The 21,186-nt window shown below is 49.3% G+C and overlaps 1 protein-coding gene across 2 annotated transcripts in view; it reads right to left on the bottom strand.

Annotated features, from left to right (window-relative positions):
• RPGR (retinitis pigmentosa GTPase regulator) overlaps positions 1 to 21,186 on the bottom strand; it is a 951,931-nt gene that overhangs the window by 568,708 nt on the left and 362,037 nt on the right. The gene's annotated exons all lie outside the window — the stretch shown is intronic.

Raw genomic sequence — 21,186 nt, 5'->3', positions numbered from 1 at the left:
CGCCTCCTCTTTTGTTGAGCTAGTGCATGGCCACCGTGTTGTCCGTCATTATCAGGACATTTCTCCCCTGTACTGATGGCAGGAAAGCTTTCAGCGCTAGTCTGATCGCTCTCAGCTCCAATAGGTTGATGTGTAGTCTGGACTCCGATGGAGACCAACGACCGCTGATGGTCAAGTCGTTGGCATGGGCTCCCCACCCCGTGAGTGAGGCGTCTGTGACTACTGTTATCTCTGGCCATGGTTGCCAAACCAGTTCTCCTTTCAAGATGTTCTCTGGATAGGCCCACCATTGAAGGTCGCGGGCTACTTTGTCCGGAATCCGGAGGAGATCTGTCATTCTCCCTGAGAATTGCGACCACTGAATTCTCAGTGCCCACTGAAGAGATCTCATTCTCAGGCGAGCCTCTGGCACAAGGAAGATGCAGGATGCCATGAGGCCCAGCAACCTCAAAAAGTCGAAGGCTGGGAGACGTTGGGCATTTTGAAACTTGGTGACCATCTGCAGAATATCTTGATCCCTCACCTCTGGTGGCGAGGCTTTTCCCAGGGAAGTGTCCAGGACCGCTCCAATGAACTGGAGTCTTTGTGATGGTATCATCTGTGACTTCTTTAAATTGAGGGAGAAGCCCAGTTTGTGAAGGAAGTGGCAGACATAATCTACCTGGACCTGGGCTTGTTTCGAAGATACATGCCTGCTCAGCCACACGTCCAGGTAGGGATAGACGTGGATCCCTTCCCTCCTTAGACTCGCCGCTACTACCGACATTTGCTTGGTGAAGACCCTCGGGGAGGAGGTCAGCCCATATGGCAGAACTCGAAATTGATAATGAGAGTCGCCAATTGCGAACCTCAGGTATTTCCTGTGTTTGAGATGGATTGGCACATGGAAATAAGCATCCTGAAGGTCCAGAGATACCAGCCAGTCCTGGAGCTGGAGGGCCTCAAGGATCTGAGAGAGAGTTACCATCTTGAACTTGTCCTTCCTGAGGAACTTGTTCAATTCTCGTAAGTCCAGGATGGGTCTCAGTTCTCTGTCCTTCTTTGGTATGAGAAAGTAGGGGGAGTACCAGCCATTGTTCCTGTCCGCTACAGATACCGGTTCTATGGCACTTTTCTCTATCAGGTCTATAATTTCCTGCAAGAGGAGCGGATCTGGAACTTTTAGAGAGCTGTTCCCCGGTGGATGACTCTGAGGGATGTGTAGAAAGGGTAGGGAGTAACCCTGGGCAACTGTCTCGAATGCCCAAGCATCTGACGTTATAGCCTGCCATTCCGTCAGATGGTGAGTTAACCTGCCCCCTACAGGTGATTTGTGTGGAAAGACCTCAGAGTGGTTTGGGGGCGGCTGATGCAGATGCCGAGGGTAAAGAGGCACCTGCTGCTGCTGCGGCCTTAGTACCTTTGACCCGTCCACCTCGGGTGGATCTCCTTTGGCCTCTTTGAGCCGGCTGTCCTCTGCCTTTCACGAATGCGGAATAATAGCGAAAGGACTTTCCTCTCCCAGAGGTTCCTGAGGGGCGAAAAGGAGTTTGGCGGATAGCAGCTCATAAAGATTTTGCTGCTGCTTTAGAAGTCTGCAACTTTTCCAGACTGTCATCAGCCTTTTTTCCAAATAATGAAGAGCCGTCAAAGGGCATATTCAAAAGTCTGGCCTGTACAGCTGGAGCAAAGCCAGACTTTTGCAACCACGCATGCCTGCGGATTGTTGTACTTGCCGCCATGGCCCTGCTGATACTGTCAGCGGAATCGATGCCAGTTTGAAGTGATTCGCACATGGCATCTTTGCCATCTTAATAATGTTAAGGAAGGCTTCCTTTTCCTCTCCTTCGGGTATGCAGTGAGCCGCTGATGAAGCACGCTCTCACAGTGTGTGATTGAACCTGGCGAGCGTACAGGTGGCGTTGATGGACTTCAATGCCATACTACAAGCAGAGAAGACTTTCTTCGCCATAGAATCGTACCTCTTGTCATCTCTATCCTGTGCTACAGTAGGGTAAGCGGTCCTACTGCTAGATGAAGTTGCCGCTTGGACCACCAGGCTCTCTGGAGTCGGGTGTTTTGATAAGTATTCAGGGTCAGCAGCCGCTACCCTATACTTGGCTGACAATCTTTTATTGACCGCAGGGATAACTTCAGGAGTTTCCCAATTAGATGTCATTTTCCTTTGTAAGGCTGCATGGAAGGGGACCACAGGGTCCTCCTGTGTACCTTTGTCTAATATGTCTGTCAGGTCATCCTGTTGAAAAACAGGCGAAGGCGCAGACCAACCCATAAATTCAATAATTCTTGCCATAAGGGGTCTATAGGGTGTTTTGGCATGTTCCCCTGGGTCTGGCTTAACAAATTCCACTTCTGGGGAAGTGTCCAGCCCACTTGCCTCATGTAGTGACTCCTGTAGGTCCTTCAACCTTCTTTCCTCAGAGGTAAAATCCTCTGAAATAGGCAGTGTGGTCCTCTGCAACCCAAATGTTTCCTGGTCAGAATCTTCCCCCTCTTCATAAATTGAAGATAGTCCAGGGTACTCTGACATCTGAAATGATGTAAAACCCATCTCTAAGGCAGAAGGAGCCAAACTCGTCATTATTGGGCGAGAAAAAATCAATGTCGTCGATGCCGATGTGACAGGCTTCGAAGGCGCCGAGAACGGCGTCGAGAAAACTGGAAGAGGTCTCGAAGAACTCGAGAGGATCGGGATCCTACTCGAGGACATCGACGACGGTCTCGGCGTCGTGCCGGAGGCCCTTGGAATCACCGTGTGCTGTGGAGTAGCCTTGGTCTTCTCTTTCATCGGCGTCGACGATGGCGTCGAGTCGATCGACCGATGTGTCGAAGAACCCTTCGACAACGGCGTCGATGGCGCCGATCCATGCATCTAAGGAATCTTCGACGACGGAGTAGAAGATGGTGCCTTCTTACCCGATGGCTCGTGGCACTCTCAGGTGGAATGTTTCGCCGGGTGCAGCGACTCGCAGCGTTTTGATTTTTTGGGTTTTTCACCCGGGGTATCACCCTCAGCTGTCTTCGAGGGGGTCGAGGCCGCTTTCTCGAAGACGCTTAACATTTTCTTTCTGAATTCCGCCCACTCAGCCTGAGAGCTGTGTTTTGTGGGACAGGAGACCCTTTCTGGGGAAACAGAAGACGACGAGGAAGGGGATCTTCGACGTCTCTTTTTTGAGTGTCTTGATATCGACGAATGGTGGGAGCTACTTCGAGATCTAGAATGGGAATATTTTCGACGGCGAGGAGACGAATGCCTCGACTCAGCCGAAGAAACCTTTAAGGAGGTTTTGACTGACTTACCTCTCTCGAGCTTCCCCTTGCGCTCCTTCAAGGCTTTCGCCGTCATGGACATGCAGTCCTCACACTCCGAACAATGGTGCTCGGCTCCCAAGCACCACAAGCAGATCCTGTATGGATCCGTTATCGGCATTTTTTTACCGCAGTCTCGACATTTCTTGAAGCCGGATCGCGGTGTCGTCGGTTCCGATGAAGATGCCATCGAGAACGAGTTGGTATTTATTCGAGTAGATAGAGTTATCCTGACTGAACTGAGCAACGACGTTCCGAGGCCCCACAAAGCGTGGAAAAACGGAACTGAGCAACGGACGCAGCGCGTGGCTATTTATGGACATGGTGACGCCGGCGCCGATATGGTGGCCCTCAAGGGACATCGACTCGGCGGACGTCGACGCGCAGCGCCCTCTACAGAAAAAATTTCCGAGGCCAGCAAGCTGGAAACGTATTATCAAAGATAAGGAATAATTCGGAGGACACAATCGCTTCGAAATAAAATATCAATATGACGCTGCCTAAGGCTCCCCTGCCAGTCATGCAGCCTGTTGGGTAAAATCAGGTGTCATTGGCCAACAGAATAAAAAAATGCTTACTCTCTTAAAGGTTCTTGAGTGCCAGACTCTGCCGGTCCGCACCGAGTCTATAAGACCTCAGAGCCTATGTGCAACCTGTTCTTTGTGGACTTAACTGAAAGGGAATCGCAACAGGCAAAACAGGGACAATGGTTTTGAGGTTCAAGGCACCTGTGGCAAAATATCAAGTCTTCTTCAGACTACAGCGCAGGACTTCACTGCATCATTTAAAGCCCTTTCGTTGAGAGTTAAATGACTTAAAAAAGAACCAGCGAGGAAGCCAAGGTTCAGAGGAAACGGTCCTTCCCAAACAAAACCCTACAACGACTATGAAAAAGTACGCGTGCAAACTAAATCCCAGCTCTGCACATATGGCATGTACGGGCATTCTTTTTTCTACACTTTGTAGGAAGTGTTTGGCTCCAAAATAGATAGACCAGATGTCAGTGGAGGCTCAAGTAATGGAACATTCTATACATTGTTTCAATTTATAGTATACATAGTATCTGCACAAGAAATGCATAGGATCGTTAAAGATAAGATCGTGTAGCACAATAGATCCCCATTTGTAATAGAGAGGACAGGAACGAAAGCACCATAGTGCCATCTAGTGGTACAACACACTCGCACATGAGTGGGCAGTGAACAAACATTCCGGGTTGGCTAAATAAGAGACCGTTGTTTTTGGTAGCAATGATAACTCAAAACCGTATTTGAATGGAGTTCAATCAGCGGCGAATGGAATGGTCTCCTATTATGAGGAATGCATTTCTGAGCTGGTATAGAGAGGCCTAGCTAGGGGGAACACAAACAGCAGAAATAGGGAGAAGAACAGGAGATTGAACACATTTTACACATTCAGAGATGTGTAGAAGAAAGAGAGGGAGAGAGAGAGAGAGGGGGAAGAGAGAGAAACGGAGAGGGAGAGATGAGAGATGACATAGGCCATGCGTTTTGCTAACATTAAGTGACTGTCCCTTTTAGAGTAGGAATGCAGAATTATTTCAAATTGGAAGTATGTTGTTTCATTCAGCAGGTGTAACATATTTAGAAGTTACTCACAGTAATGACTCTTCCCCCTGTTAGTCCATGCCCCCTTTCTACACACTCCCGAGACACCTGTATCCTAGATATCAAGAACAGAGAAGTTCTGGCGAATCTTGAAAAAACCACAGGCCCTGCTATCATTTATTTGCACCTGCTTCCCCAGCTCGAACCCCGTTCTCATAGTGAATGCATCTACCTGCACAATGCGGGATGGTGGGCGGGTTGCCTGTAGGAAGGGGCACAGGGACTACCAGCTCAGTATGTAATATGGCGACTAACCTGTACATTTTACCTGTAAATCTTGGCCCCTTTCCACCAGACTCCTTGGACTGTTTAGAAAGCACTGGAAGGTTTATTAGGGCAGATGTCGGTCGTTCGTCCACTGTCCAGGCAGCCAACCTGTGGAATGACCTCCCTCTGTCCCTGCGCCTGGCCAGCAACCATCTGGAGTTCAGACTAGGTGTGACGTCCCCTAGTCATTTCCTCCTAGGGGTCAATGTGTGTGTGTGTGTGGCTCTGCCATGTGGAGCCTTCTATAGCGCTATGATGCCTTTATAAGGTGTGTGTTTGCGCTCTATATGTCTTATTACCATACCATACCAACATTACTCTATTTAGCCAAAAATGTTTCAGAGAAAAGTCTAGGGATAAAACATCCGATACTGGGCAGATGGGTTGCCTGGGGTTAATGCTTCCAAAAAGCATGTGCTGCTACCCATGTTGCAGCTCCAAAGCCAACATCTAGAGACACGTGTTGCGTGTATGCCATGGATGCAAATTGATTCATGGAAAATTCCTCCTCTTGAGAAAGGATTCAACAGCCCGATTGTGCCCACTTGCTTGTCCGCAAACACTGCAGTCGCACAGAAGACTGCCTTGAGGTCGAGAACATTTATCTGACAGGATGTTACCACTGGAGGTCGTGGGTTATGCACCTGAAGGGGGTGCAGCGTAGATCTGACGCAGCATCTGAGGAGGGCGCGCATAGTGTCACCTCGTGCTCCAGCGGAACTAATGGAATCCCTAACATGAGTTGAGGTTCGGCCATGCACCATCAAATGCCCACTACGACTTCTCTGGTGACCGTGCATACAACTGGGGTACTTCAACAGCTGGTTGTCCTTACCACATAAACAAAGGCAGCAGTGTAAGTCATCCGTTTCATCCTGCGTGCCTCCAGGATAATGCCCAACACATCCAGGAGAAAGCTGCATAGTATCTATTTTGCATAGTATCTATATCAAGGTGATAAGAATTATAAGCTTTCTTTTATTGTTGAACACATTTTATTTCCATGTTAAACAAATAGAATTATTTACACAACTTATATACAACAGTATAATACATAAGGGAAGAGAAAAAAAATGTGATGGGAGTTTGGTCCATCCATATAAAAAAATACGATTTATTAAAATCATCCCACATTTCTCCATACTTATACGGACCTAGCATCCAAAACACATAACATGCTATTGTTTTGCCCACATTAAGTTTCGATTCAATATAAAGACTATAGAGTATCCTTCAAATGGTTCAGGAAACTGGAAATATTCCATACCGAGTGCAAACCGCCCCAGCAACATGTCATATCTCAGCTATACAGCAAGGAGATGGGCAGGACTTGTGTAAACGATCTTCAACTCATTTCAGTCACTCTGCAATCTAGCTCAACACATTCAAAGGCTTCCGATTGAACCCGAAGAACATCAGTCTAAGTCATTATGCACAACTAAGCTGATAAGTTATAAGGAAAGGAGGTGGGCCCTAGTATGGAATACTCCCAGCGCTTCGCTTTGTATTACAGTGAATGTGATTATTTGAGCCTCACTGGCCCGGGCAGTTGGAGGAGGTGCCCTTGCCTCTTTTTGTGGAGAATATAGTGTATTGTCCTGGATCAGTGCACTTGTTTTAAGTAAGGATGAGTATCCACACACTTGTTAGGGTGAAAAACCACTTGAGCTTTTTTTATTTATAATTCAGGCATATTGTCCATATGTGGTCAGCCAACACTTGTTTCGACTTCAGGGGTCTTTATCAAGGCTAGTGTTGCGATTTAAGGCCACATGATCCTGGCCAATTCAATCCTGTTAGGTTGTGGTTGGTGTTCTCCAGTGATCGAGCAGCATACGCGAAGCAACACAAGTGGAACTAGCCAATCCGAAACCGGATGGCCCAGGCGTGCGAATACACTGTGGCAACCACAGTACAAGAGATATAATATCAAACACAGGAAGGCAGTCAGCAGGGCTGATCCAACACTGAAACTGACACCTGAATGCGAAACGAGAACTCTGGTGCGCAGCAGAGGCGTAATGGATGTAATACGCCGGCAAGTAGAAAATACGAGCAGGAGACCAGATTAGCCGTGACGACGGCGGAGGCTCGCTGAGGGTCCCAGGCATCGCAGTGACATAGATGGCATATCCCCAGGGCTGCTTACAGATACAAAACAATGTGCACACCAGACATAAGAGCGCCCAACTCACGCAAAGACAAACCCATGTTATACGGCCCTGAATTGCAGCGAAATTCACACCGCCCGGCACGGCCTGAGAGTATGCGCCAGCGGAAAGGGCGAAAAAGGATTTGTCAATTGGACACGGGCTGGAGCGACTGGAGTCACATCAGAATGGCAACTGTGGAATGGTAACAGGCTGTTTCAACCCATAGGCCGGAAGCGGGCCCCACAGAAGTGCGGCTGGTGCTATAAGACATGGAGTAACTTACACCGGCAGGTGCGTAACAGCTTGTGCTAAACTGACACCCGGAAGGCCCCCAACGGAGCGGAAGACCCATTGCAGTTACGAACAAAAGAGAACTGCGCTGAAGATCTATAGCTTCCTGGGGAACTGGATGACCCAGCGACAGCAGAGAGGAGAAGGAGATGCACTAAAGAAGGCGCACTAACCTGGCACAGATTGCTTAACATCAGCCCTCCTGGAGGTTGACCAGCCCAGCTCAGGTCAGGGCAGACAGTAATCAGGACAATTAGAGAGGTAGAAGTAGGGACAGATAGGCGCGGACGGAGGTGGCCCTTTGTGCAATTCATAATGCATGGAAACTGTAAGGGATGCACAGAGTGAGCTCAGTGGTGGTGTGAAGGCGGGTCAACCACGTAAGGTGAAATACTGAGCACCTATCATCAGACCCAAAAATCTACGGAGAAGCACAGAGATTAGCGAAAGAGCGAAGCAACACGTGAAGCGCATGCACTACAAGCTCCCCGCTATACAAGTAGTGGAGGGAATTGCCAGAGGGAAGCTGACAGAGTGTAAGTATGAGGCAGGATCCTGAAGTGAGATATACACTGAAAGTGCCACAATACTGACGGCAGAACACTCCCCCCCAACTCAGCACAGAGATATAGGTTGGGCCGCGCCACATGAACATGGGCATAAAAGTATGTTCCAGATTAAGGGGATGCTACAATGACGACTAAAGCAAATAAAAGTAAAGGAGTAAAGGGAAGCAGTCGTCATTAGATGCGTTTGTCCAAACCTACTCAAATGGCAGAGGGTGCAAAGACACAATCGCAAGAAGCATGCGAAGGAGAAACACCGGGGAGATTGGACTGGCAAATACTGTAGGCCATCGCAGAGCTGAAATCGACATTGGAATTCAAAATCGATATGAACCTTTTGAGACGGAATGTCAGGACACTTGCAGAGCGCACTGGGGTGTTAGAGAAGGAAGGGAAGGCTTACACAAGCAGCTGCAAGGACAACTCCCAAGAGGTCTCTATATTGAAACAAGTGCGTAACCTCGAAAACAGAGCGGAAGAGGCAGAGGGCCGGGTACCAAGGAACAACATGCGTATAATCAGACTGCCAGAAGGTGAGGAGGGTCAGAATCCGACCAACTACGTAGAGGACATGCTCCTACAGGAAATAGGGGCCGGATCAGTCACCCAGGGGTTCACAGTGGAAATGGCGCACAGAACCCTAATGAGGAGACCACCGCCTGGAGCCCTGCCACGGCCATTGATCACCAAGATATTGAACTATAAAGATAGGGAGAAAATCCTGGAACACCTCCGAAAAGGTGGAACCATTAGCCGGGCATCAGCATCTATTACGGCATACCCTGACTACAGATTATTTGGTGGAAAAGCAAAGGATGTGCTACAGGGCTGTTAAAAGAAGGTTACGAGTTGCCAATCTCAAATACATGTTACAGTACCCAGCGAAGATGAAGGTCCTGCATAAAGAGAAGGCTCTTTTCCTCGAGAAGCCCGAAGAAGTTAGCAAATGGATGGACTCGCAAAATATGCCGACGGAGCAGCAAAATCAGCTTGGAGAAGGGAGTGATAAGTGAAGCTGGAACATTAAAGAGGTGACAGAGACATTAGAACTGATAAGCAAATGAGTTTTTCACTGATGGCAAAATGCTGGAGACACATGCGCAGCATAGGAGTATACAGAGCTAGGACTCACTCTTTACCCAATTAGGTTACTTTAGTTGGGATACTATTAGTACAGTATCTTCCTGCTGCACTCATAGTACCGGCAATTGGCTGGGAAACAGGCGAGATGTGGGGACTCCGGAGATTCAGTTTTGGAGCTGGGCAAAAGTTTGGGACGGGGGGATGGGTTCGTAGGTATATATGGAAGTTGGGAAAGTTATCAGGGTGTTGGCCAATGGACACGCACTAAGAGAGGAGAGTTGGGGCGCTGAAGGAGGGAAGGGGGTGGATAAGGAGGGTAAATATGGGTGAACTCAGAATAGCAACCTGGAACGTGAGAGGCTTGAACAGTTATATTAAGAAAAACCAGGTTATGAAATATTTGAGACGTCAGAAAATAGATATAGCGCTTTTGCAGGAAACCCATGTGACTAAAGAGAAACAAGATATAATAAGACGGAAGTGGAGCGTGATGACCCTGGGCTCCACATACTCAGCGTATGCTAGAGGGGTCCTAATTTGGATAGCACCATCTGTCCCATTCAAGATCCTGCAGACCTTTCTGGACAAAGATGGTAAGATGGTAATAATCCAAGGTCTGGTGGAAAGTAAAGAAATATGTATCATTAATGTATATGCCCCGAACCAGGACACTGCGGCTTATTTTAGATCTCTATATCCTAAGATCAGTCCATATAAAGATGGAGCGGTGAGATGGGGAGGAGATTTTAATTGTACTCTGGACGAGACAATGGATAGATCAGAGGGGTACAAGCGGGTAGGCTACTGGCCTGGTTATATAAAAGCGAGACTACTCGGCAGACTATCAGGGCGGTGAAGGGGACGGGTGGAACGTTGCAGGAGACTCAACAAGACGTGAATAAATGTTTCTATGATTATTATACGCACTTATATAAAGAATCCAAAGAGGGGGAAAGGTTGGATATACAAGAGGCATTGACAGATTAATCTTCCCAAACTCAATAAGGAAGAGAGTGATTGCCAAGAGATACCTATCACGTTAGAAGAACTAGAGAGTGTGATAAAGAAACTTCCAACCAATAAAGACCCAGGTGGGGATGGGCTCACCAGAGAATTTTATAAAGAATATATTGCTGAAATACTCCCCCCATTACTAGCAATGCTGAATGAGGCATTGGACATAGGCAGATAGCCAGAGTCCCTGCGAGAGTCGATAATTATCCCACTCCTCAAACCGAATAAGCCGATACAGAATGCGGCTCTTATAGGCCCCTCTCGTTGCTGAACCAAGATGGGAAGATTCTTACAGCAGTCATGGCGAATAGGCTAAGACCGGTCTTAGATAAACTTATACACGCAGATCAGACTGGATATGCCCCACACAGAAATATAACTAATAATTTGCGGAGATTACACCACATAATTGATTATACTCAGGGGGGACACAAGAAGTAGCAGTAGTTTTGCTTGATGCAGTGAAAGTGTTGTTTCAGTTAGATGGCCCTGGCTACTAGCGGTCCTGAAGGAATACGGTATCGGGCCCACATACATTGAATGGGTGCGGCTGCTGTACAATGCGGCGTTAGCAAGAGTTAAGATGGGCTCCACTATCTCCGAGCAATGGCAGTTAAGGAAGGTCACAAGACAGGGATGCCCATGGTCTCCGAAGCTCTTTATTTTAGCGCTGGAACCATTAGCAGTGTATTTAAGGGAGGAATACAGAGAGGCGGGTATCAGTATTGGTAGGGGGGGAACGACACCTTATCTCGTTGTATGCAGATAACATGCTCATATACCTACAACACCCAGTAGAGAATCTAAAATATGTTTTAGATGTGATGGCACGATATGCTGCACTGTCGGGTATAACTATTAACCCACAGACGTCGAGTCTATATCCCCTAGGAGCGTGCGTAGGGAGGCTGCTACACCAACTGCACGTGAAGACGGGGAGAATCGCAGCGACGCTTCATCCCTGCAAGCGTCCCAACGCGCCCATGCAGGAACCTGTCTGGCAACGTGCATCTCTTTGGTCTTCCTTTCTCCGCCAATATAATGGGATCCGCCGGAGAGGGTGACTCATAATAGCAGAATTATTTTCTTGCCCTCTTTGGGAGCTGCTCGACAATGAGTGTGGAGAATGCTGCCATTGACATTGTTACAAGTCAACTACTAGGACTCGCTGATAACTGGTAGACGCTCCAGGTAGACGCTCGAGAGGGCAGGAGCCCCTTTTACCTTGCACCAGATGCGTCTCCTGAGACCCGCCACCCCAACGATAACACGGTCTGCAGGAGCAGCCGTGCTTCCATTGAAGCAGCCACCTGGAAGCTCTCCCTTTGCCCTCTGCAGGTGAGTCTGAAGCCCACCGGCGGTGTGCACTACACCGTGCCACCCTACAGGAGGCACCCGAAATCGTGTGCACTACGACACGATAAGCTCCAACCTCCTAAGATGGCTGCCGCCATCAATGTTTATTGCGTTGCCTAGCAACACCTAACATCCCGCCCAGAGGGCCACCGGCAGGCGGAAGCCGGCCCACTCGAGGAAGGCCCAAGAGAGCAAGGTCCCTTCCTGTTTGCCCTGTTCGCCCACTCCAGGTAGATGCTCGAGAGGGCAGGAGCCCCTTTTACCGTGCACCAGATGCGTCTCCTGAGACCTGCCGCCCCAACAATAACACGGACTGCAGGAGCAGCCGTGCTTCCATTGAAGCAGCCATCTGGAAGCTCTCCCTTTGCCCTCTGCAGGTGAGCCTGAAGCCCACCGGTGGTGTGCACTACGCCGTGCCACCCTACAGCAGGCACCCGAAAACGTGTGCACTACGACACGATAAGCTCCAGCCTCCTAAAATGGCCGCCGCCATCAATGTTTATTGCGTTGCCTAGCAACACCTAACATCCCGCCCAGAAGGCCACCGGCAGGCGGAAGCCGGCCCACTCGAGGAAGGCCAAAGAGAGCAAGGCCCCTTCCTGTTTGCCCCTGTTCGCCACAGAGCGCCACCAGCCACGACAGGACCAAGACACATGCAAGTCCGGAGGAGCAGGAGCTCCCTTCCGGTCTACCTTCGCTGCAGAAGCAAGTCCCTCCCTGCAGGAGTAGTGGTAGCCTTCCCATGATTCCAGAGCGGTATTAGGTAAGCCATTAGGCTTATTGGAACTAATCGTCTGCTACAAAATCCCGCAATTGCATCAGCAAGCGTACCTCGACGCTATTGCCAGAGGAGACGCTGCAGGAACGCCTTACACCAGCCGTTCTCTATTAAGTGCAACTTTTCGCCACTGCACACCACAAGGACAGCCCCATGCCAGGATAGCCGCCAACATCTTACCTAGCTGCCTCTGAAGTGCAGCTACACACCCTGCTGGCCCCTGGCTGAGGATTGGCTGTATAAACTAACTTACACACCAATCCCACGCCGGTAGGAGTAGCCGGCCCACCACTCCAAGGATCACGTCCAAAGGATAGCGTCTGTCCTGAGCCCGTCCGCTGCCTACTGGGCTGCGGGCCAGACCCCTTGGTCGTCTGACCCTACAATACCCGTGAGTACATTACTGCTGCTAAGTACTATCCGCTCATTCAATAAGATCTATGGAGCGCATCCATATCCCGCACTCTACCTTGAACTATATCTAACCTGACTAGCGTCCCGTTCTGTATTATTACTGCGCCTGCCTTGCTATACGCTCCACGCTACTTGCATAACTGCCACGTAGACCCATTGCCTGCAGCTGCCTCACCTGAATATGATACACTTTGCCTATCTATATCTTTGCAATGTTTGTATTGTATCCTAGAAACTGTCTGCCGCTAGTATTCTGCTGCACTGTTTTAATTACTGATGGCCTAACATACAACTGCAGTACCCATAGTAGCGGCCTGAGCTGCCTTATCAAGGTCAGCCAGATTCAAAACCAATATTGACCTGACCACTTCCTCGCTTTGCCATTAAGGTTCCGTCCTAATTTAGAGGTGCCCAGATCTGGTATTCATTACTGTAAATTGCCCCAAAATGTGCTCAATAGTGGCATGTTACTCTGCCTTTGCCGGCTAATGTGTGTTGTGCAATACTCAGCCCGCTATGCCACACCATATCCACGTTGCCTTGTTCCTTACCTGCTCCGCTTACACCTGGAGATGGTTTGTTTTGTTATGGGTAGTCCCAACTTGTGACCTGAGTAGCCTACAAACAGTTGGTCTGCTTGCCTGATCCTAGCCATTCTGCTGATGTAAAAGCGGAGAGCTCGCCTTGGATCTAGCCTATGTAGTCTTTCTTCCTCTTTCCCCGGATGGGGAGGAGGGTAGAACGAAAGGTAAGGTAATTTTCTGAGTAATATGAAATTCAGAAACCACCTTTGGGAGGAAATTGGGCTTCACCTGTAGGACAACTTTGTCCTTGTGGAAAATTGTATGTGGGGGTTTACAGGAGAGAGCTTGTAGCTCGCTCACCCTCCTAGTGTAACGCTCACCTGGTTCCCACGGGGGCGCTGGTCTAGTCTGGATTGCTGTGGCCTCTTCTAGCGTGATGCGCAGGACCCGGAACACCGATTGGACAGGACCTCCAAATCGTGCTTGCCTGGCCCGTAGGAATATCCTTCTGCAGATGAGAAAGGGGATTAACAGTCTGCAGAATAGTGTGCTAGCTCCCCCCTTTCCCCCTTCGTTCCTCTCTAACTTCCTCCAAACCCCGGTTTAAGCTCACCTTATGGTTTGGAAGGATGAACTCTCCATCCTGCTTCTGGTGCAGGGGCGCACGTTCGTCCAGTTACTTCACTGGTTTTCAGAATGGCGCTGGCAAAATCCACTTGACTTTCCTGAGCGATGCACCGTAAGTATGAAAGTTCAAAGTTCAAGTGAGGCCCCCTTTATGTTGTCTTTCTAACCTGTGATCTGTCCTTTATTTCAGGTGCAGAATGAAGGCGATGCGTTGAGGGGTTAAACTGCCGAGGTGAGTAGTGATGAGGGCGATCCCTCTAAATGTCCTTATCATTCCCCAGAAATGTCTCTTGTCCTTTCCCCATAGGGGCTGGGGTACGGTACCTGCCAACGGGGCGGCGCCGACCCGAAATGTGGAAGAAAAGCCGGTAAGTATTATGGCTGTTAATCAGGCTTTCCTTCTGTGTTCCTTCTGCTCACCTTTTGTTTCTTCCTCTCTCCCCTAGGTGCAGAGATGTGGCGTCCAATGCTGACAGCCGCGATGGAGCCGGGAGATGTCTCGAGGACAGGTGAGTGAAGCGTGGCGCTGCAGCGAGCAACGCAATGCTTTTAAATAGAAGTCTTTCTTCAGGGATGCTGGCGAGAAGATTCCGGATGCAGGTAAGAAGTTTGAAATAGTCCTTGGTTTTCACCTTTCTCTTCTCTTCCTTCCTTACAGGTCTTCCAGGTTCGAGGCGGGCGTGGCTGGAGTCCAGGAGCAGGAGCAGACACGGTGAGCGTTAAGCTGCAGGAAGCAGAACAACGGGAAGCATGAGCTGCTGTCTGGGCGTGGCTTAAATAGCCTCCAAAGAAGTCCCAGGTATGTATCCTTCCCCAACTAGGTATGTATCCTTCCCTGGCCACGCCCGAGTGAAAAATAGTCCCTATGAAAAAATAGTTCCTTTCAGGTCTCAGGGAGGCCTGAAGCGTGCAGCATGGTCTCCATCAGGTAAGTGCACAAAACACCTCCCTTTATGAGCCTGGCGCCTATGGCGCCAGGACTGATGTCCAACATGAGCCTGGCGCCAGAGGCGCCAGGACTGAGTCCAAAGAGCCCCTATAAGGGGCCGCTGGGCTTTTACCCGAGGGCATGATGCCTGCTTCCGGGGGTGCTGGGCCTGGCCTGGTGCTCCGGGGGTAGGCATCATGACACCTAGCAGATGTTAGTGCTACCAATAGGACAGTTTTAAGCGTGAGAAATCTCAGCGAACAAGAGTGAAGTGGTTCGAATGGAGTGCCCATTAGGAAGTTTAAGACTAAATTTAAGTCCCATAAGGGAACCTGGAATGGTTTTGGAGGATAAACATTAGTTAATCCCTTGAGAAATTGTATCACTAGAGGAAGTTTGAAATACGATGGTTCCTCCGCAGTGCGCTTGAAGATAGAAAGCGCTGCGAGATAGCCTTTTACAGTGCCAACATGAAGGCCTGAGAGTTTGCCGAGTAGAAACAATAACACTGTTGGTGTACCACATGAAAAAGGGCCGATATTCTCTTCCCTACACCAGCTGCAAAATTTGTTCCAACAGCAGCGGTATAAAGACTTTGTTGCTGGCCTTCTGGACGAAAGCAGCACCTCCATGACGTCATCAGGGAGATCCCAATCCTTGTATCTCACCCTTTCAGAGGCCAAGCGTGAAGGTTGAGGGTTCTGGTGTCTGGATGGAGAACCTGACCTCCCTTCTGCGAGAGAAGATTCTCTTTGAGTGGAAGATGGATTGGAGGGCAGATGGACATATCTAGAAGGTCCGGGTACCACGTTCTCCTGGCCCAGTCCGGGGCAATTAGGATCCTGGTTTTCCGGAATCTTCTCAACCTCCTGATAATTTGAGGAATAACAGGGACTGGTGGGAACGTGTAAAGGAGTGGAAACTCCCAGTCCACTACGAACGCGTCTCCTAGAGCTCCTCTCGGGGGAAATTCTCTTGAATAGAACAGATCGCACTTCCTGTTGGTGCTTGTGGCAAACAGATCCACCTGAGGGGTGGGTTCCCCAAAGGGCGAAGATCTCTTGAAGGGCTTCCTGAGCTAGCTCCCACTCGTGGGAGACTGTGCTCTGCCTGCTCAGAGCGTCCGCTGTCAAGTTCTTCTCTCCGGCTAGGTGGACTGCCGATAGAGAGATTCCTTCCTGAATTGCCCAAAACCAGAGCTGCATTGCTTCTCTGCACAGTGGCAGTGATCCTACGCCTCCTCTTTTGTTGAGCTAGTGCATGGCCACCGTGTTATCCGTCATTATCAGGACATTTCTCCCCTGTACTGATGGCAGGAAAGCTTTCAGCGCTAGTCTGATCGCTCTCAGCTCCAATAGGTTGATGTGTAGTCTGGACTCCGATGGAGACCAACGACCGCTGATGGTCAAGTCGTTGGCATGGGGTCCCCACCCCGTGAGTGAGGCGTCTGTGACTACTGTTATCTCTGGCCATGGTTGCCAAACCAGTTCTCCTTTCAAGATGTTCTCTGGATAGGCCCACCATTGAAGGTTGCGGGCTACTTTGTCCGGAATCCAGAGGAGATCTGTCATTCTCCCTGAGAATTGCGACCACTGAATTCTCAGTGCCCACTGAAGAGATCTCATTCTCAGGCGAGCCTCTGGCACAAGGAAGATGCAGGATGCCATGAGGCCTAGCAACCTCAAAAAGTTGAAGGCTGGGAGACGTTGGGCATTTTGAAACTTGGTGACCATCTGCAGAATATCTTGATCCCTCACCTCTGGTGGCGAGGCTTTTCCCAGGGAAGTGTCCAGGACCGCTCCAATGATCTGGAGTCTTTGTGATGGTATCATCTGTGACTTCTTTAAATTGAGGGAGAAGCCCAGTTTGTGAAGGAAGTGGCAGACATAATCTAGCTGGACCTGGGCTTGTTTCGAAGATACAGCCCTGATCAGCCAATCGTCCAGGTAGGGATAGACGTGGATCCCTTCCCTCCTTAGACTCGCCGCCACTACCGACATTAGCTTGGTGAAGACCCTCGGGGAGGAGGTCAGCCCAAATGGCAGAACTCGAAATTGATAATGAGAGTTGCCAATTGCGAACCTCAGGTATTTCCTGTGTTTGAGATGGATTGGCACATGGAAATAAGCATCCTGAAGGTCCAGAGATACCAGCCAGTCCTGGAGCTGGAGGACCTCAAGGATCTGAGAGAGAGTACCCATCTTGAACTTGTCCTTCCTGAGGAACTTGTTCAATTCTCGTAAGTCCAGGATGGGTCTCAGTCCTCCGTCCTTCTTTGGTATGAGAAAGTAGGGGGGAGTACCAGCCCTTGTTCCTGTCCGCTACAGATACCGGTTCTATGGCACTTTTCTCTATCAGGTCTATAATTTCCTGCAAGAGGAGCGGATCTGGAACTTTTAGAGAGCTGTTCCCCGGTGGATGACTCTGAGGGATGTGTAGAAAGGGTAGGCAGTAACCCTGGGCAACTGTCTCAAATGCCCAAGCATCTGACGTTATAGCCTGCCATTCCGTCAGATGGTGAGTTAACCTGCCCCCTACAGGTGTTTTGTGTGGAAAGACCTCAGAGTGGTTTGGGGGCGGCTGATGCAGATGCCGAGGGTAAAGAGGCACCTGCTGCTGCTGCGGCCTTAGTACCTTTGACCCGTCCACCTCGGGTGGATCTCCTTTGGCCTCTTTGAGCCGGCTGTCCTCTGCCTTTCACGAATGCGGAATAATAGCGAAAGGACTTTCCTCTCCCAGAGGTTCCTGAGGGGCGAAAAGGAGTTTGGCGGATAGCAGCTCATAAAGATTTTGCTGCTGCTTTAGAAGTCTGCAACTTTTCCAGACTGTCATCAGCCTTTTTTCCAAATAATGAAGAGCCGTCAAAGGGCATATTCAAAAGTCTGGCCTGTACAGCTGGAGCAAAGCCAGACTTTTGCAACCACGCATGCCTGCGGATTGTTGTACTTGCCGCCATGGCCCTGCTGATACTGTCAGCGGAATCGATGCCAGTTTGAAGTGATTCGCACATGGCATCTTTGCCATCTTAAAAATGTTAAGGAAGGCTTCCTTTTCCTCTCCTTCGGGTATGCAGTGAGCCGCTGATTAAGCACACTCTCACAGTGTGTGATTGAACCTGGCGAGCGTACAGGTGGCGTTGATGGACTTCAATGCCATACTACAAGCAGAGAAGACTTTCTTCGCCATAGAATCGTACCTCTTGTCATCTCTATCCTGTGGGACAGTAGGGTAAGCGGTCCTACTGCTAGATGAAGTTGCCGCTTGGACCACCAGGCTCTCTGGAGTCGGGTGTTTTGATAAGTATTCAGGGTCAGCAGCCGCTACCCTATACTTGGCTGACAATCTTTTATTGACCGCAGGGATAACTTCAGGAGTTTCCCAATTAGATGTCATTTTCCTTTGTAAGGCTGCATGGAAGGGGACCACAGGGTCCTCCTGTGGACCTTTGTCTAATATGTCTGTCAGGTCATCCTGTTGAAAAACAGGCGAAGGCGCAGACCAACCCATAAATTCAATAATTCTTGCCATAAGGGGTCTATAGGGTGTTTTGGCATGTTCCCCTGGGTCTGGCTTAACAAATTCCACTTCTGGGGAAGTGTCCAGCCCACTTGCCTCATGTAGTGACTCCTGTAGGTCCTTCAACCTTCTTTCCTCAGAGGTAAAATCCTCTAAAATAGGCAGTGTGGTCCTCTGCAACCCAAATGTTTCCTGGTCAGAATCTTCCCCCTCTTCATAAATTGAAGATAGTCCAGGGTACTCTGACATCTGAAATGATGTAAAACCCATCTCTAAGGCAGAAGGAGCCAAACTCGTCATTATTGGGCGAGAAAAAATCAATGTCGTCGACGCCGATGTGACAGGCTTCGAAGGCGCCGAGAACGGCGTCGAGAAAACTGGAAGAGGTCTCGAAGAACTCGAGAGGATCGGGATCCTACTCGAGGACATTGACGACGGTCTCAGCGTCGTGCCGGAGGCCCTTGGAATCACCGTTGGCTGTGGAGTAGCCTTGGTCTTCTCTTTCATCGGCGTCGACGATGGCATCGAGTCGATCGATCGATGTGTCGAAGAACCCTTCGACAACGGCGTCGATGGCGCCGATCCATGCATCTAAGGAATCTTCGACGACGGAGTAGAAGATGGTGCCTTCTTACCCGATGGCTCGTGGCACTCTCGGGTGGAATGTTTCGCCGGGTGCAGCGACTCGCAGCGTTTTGATTTTTTGGGTTTTTCACCCGGGGTATCACCCTCAGCTGTCTTCGACGGGGTCAAGGCCGCTTTCTCGAAGACGCTTAACATTTTCTTTCTGAATTCCGCCCACTCAGCCTGAGAGCTGTGTTTTGTGGGACAGGAGACCCTTTCTGGGGAAACAGAAGACGACGAGGAAGGGGATCTTCGACGTCTCTTTTTTGAGTGTCTTGATATCGAAGAATGGTGGGAGCTACTTCGAGATCTAGAATGGGAATGTTTTCGACGGCGAGGAGACGAATGCCTCGACTCAGCCGAAGAAACCTTTGAGGAGGTTTTGACTGATTTACCTCTCTCGAGCTTCCCCTTGCGCTCCTTCAAGGCTTTCGCCGTCATGGACATGCAGTCCTCACACTCCGAACAATGGTGCTCGGCTCCCAAGCACCACAAGCAGATCCTGTATGGATCCGTTATCGGCATTTTTTTACCGCAGTCTCGACATTTCTTGAAGCCGGATCGCGGTGTCGTCGGTTCCGATGAAGATGCCATCGAGAACGAGTTGGTATTTATTCGAGTAGATAGAGTTATCCTGACTGAACTGAGCAACGACGTTCCGAGGCCCCACAAAGCGTGGAAAAATGGAACTGAGCAACGGACGCAGCGCGTGGCTATTTATGGACATGGTGACGCCGGCGCCGATATGGTGGCCCTCAAGGGACATCGACTCGGCGGACGTCGACGCGCAGCGCCCTCTACAGAAAAAAATTCCGAGGCCAGCAAGCTGGAAACTTATTATCAAAGATAAAGAATAATTCGGAGGACACAATCGCTTCGAAATAAAATATCAATATGACGCTGCCTAAGGCTCCCCTGCCAGTCATGCAGCCTGTTGGGTAAAATCAGGTGTCATTGGCCAACAGAATAAAAAAATGCTTACTCTCTTAAAGGTTCTTGAGTGCCAGACTCTGCCGGTCCGCCCAGAGTCTATTAGACCTCAGAGCCTATGTGCAACCTGTTCTTTGTGGACTTAACTGAAAGGGAATCGCAACAGGCAAAACAGGGACAATGGTTTTGAGGTTCAAGGCACCTGTGGCAAAATATCAAGTCTTCTTCAGACTACAGCGCAGGACTTCACTGCATCATTTAAAGCCCTATCGTTGAGAGGTAAATGACTTAAAAAAGAACCAGCGAGGAAGCCAAGGTTCAGAGGAAACGGTCCTTCCCAAACAAAACCCTACAACGACTATGAAAAAGTACACGTGCAAACTAAATCCCAGCTCTGCACATATGGCATGTACGGGCATTCTTTTTTCTACACTTTGTAGGAAGTGTTTGGCTCCAAAGTACATAGACCAGATGTCAGTGGAGGCTCAAGTAATGGAACATTCTATACATTGTTTCAATTTATAGTATACATAGTATCTGCACAAGAAATGCATAGGATCGTTAAAGATAAGATCGTGCAGCACAATAGATCCCCATTTGTAATAGAGAGGACAGGAACGAAAGCACCATAGTCCCATCCAGTGGTACAACACACTCGCACATGAGTGGGCAGTGAACAAACATTCCGGGTTGGCTAAATAAGAGACCGTTGTTTTTGGTAGCAATGATAACTCAAAACCGTATTTGAATGGAGTTCAATCAGCGGCGAATGGAATGGTCTCCTATTATGAGGAATGCATTTCTGAGCTGGTATAGAGAGGCCTAGCTAGGGGGAACACAAACAGCAGAAATAGGGAGAAGACCAGGAGATTGAACACATTTTACACATTCAGAGATGTGTAGAAGAAAGAGAGGGAGAGAGAGAGAGGGGGAAGAGAGAGAAACGGAGAGGGAGAGATGAGAGATGACATAGGCCATGCGTTTTGCTAACATTAAGTGACTGTCCCTTTTAGAGTAGGAATGCAGAATTATTTCAAATTGGAAGTATGTTGTTTCATTCAGCAGGTGTAACATATTTAGAAGTTACTCACAGTAATGACTCTTCCCCCTGTTAGTCCATGCCCCCTTTCTACACACTCCCGAGACACCTGTATCCTAGATATCAAGAACAGAGAAGT

Source organism: Ambystoma mexicanum, chromosome 7p (assembly GCF_040938575.1).
Source record: "Ambystoma mexicanum isolate Mex_15411 chromosome 7p, UKY_AmexF1_1, whole genome shotgun sequence".
Taxonomy (NCBI): domain Eukaryota; kingdom Metazoa; phylum Chordata; class Amphibia; order Caudata; family Ambystomatidae; genus Ambystoma; species Ambystoma mexicanum.
The sequence above is the reverse complement of the archived record's forward strand: the minus strand, read 5'-3'. Positions and strand labels throughout refer to the sequence as shown.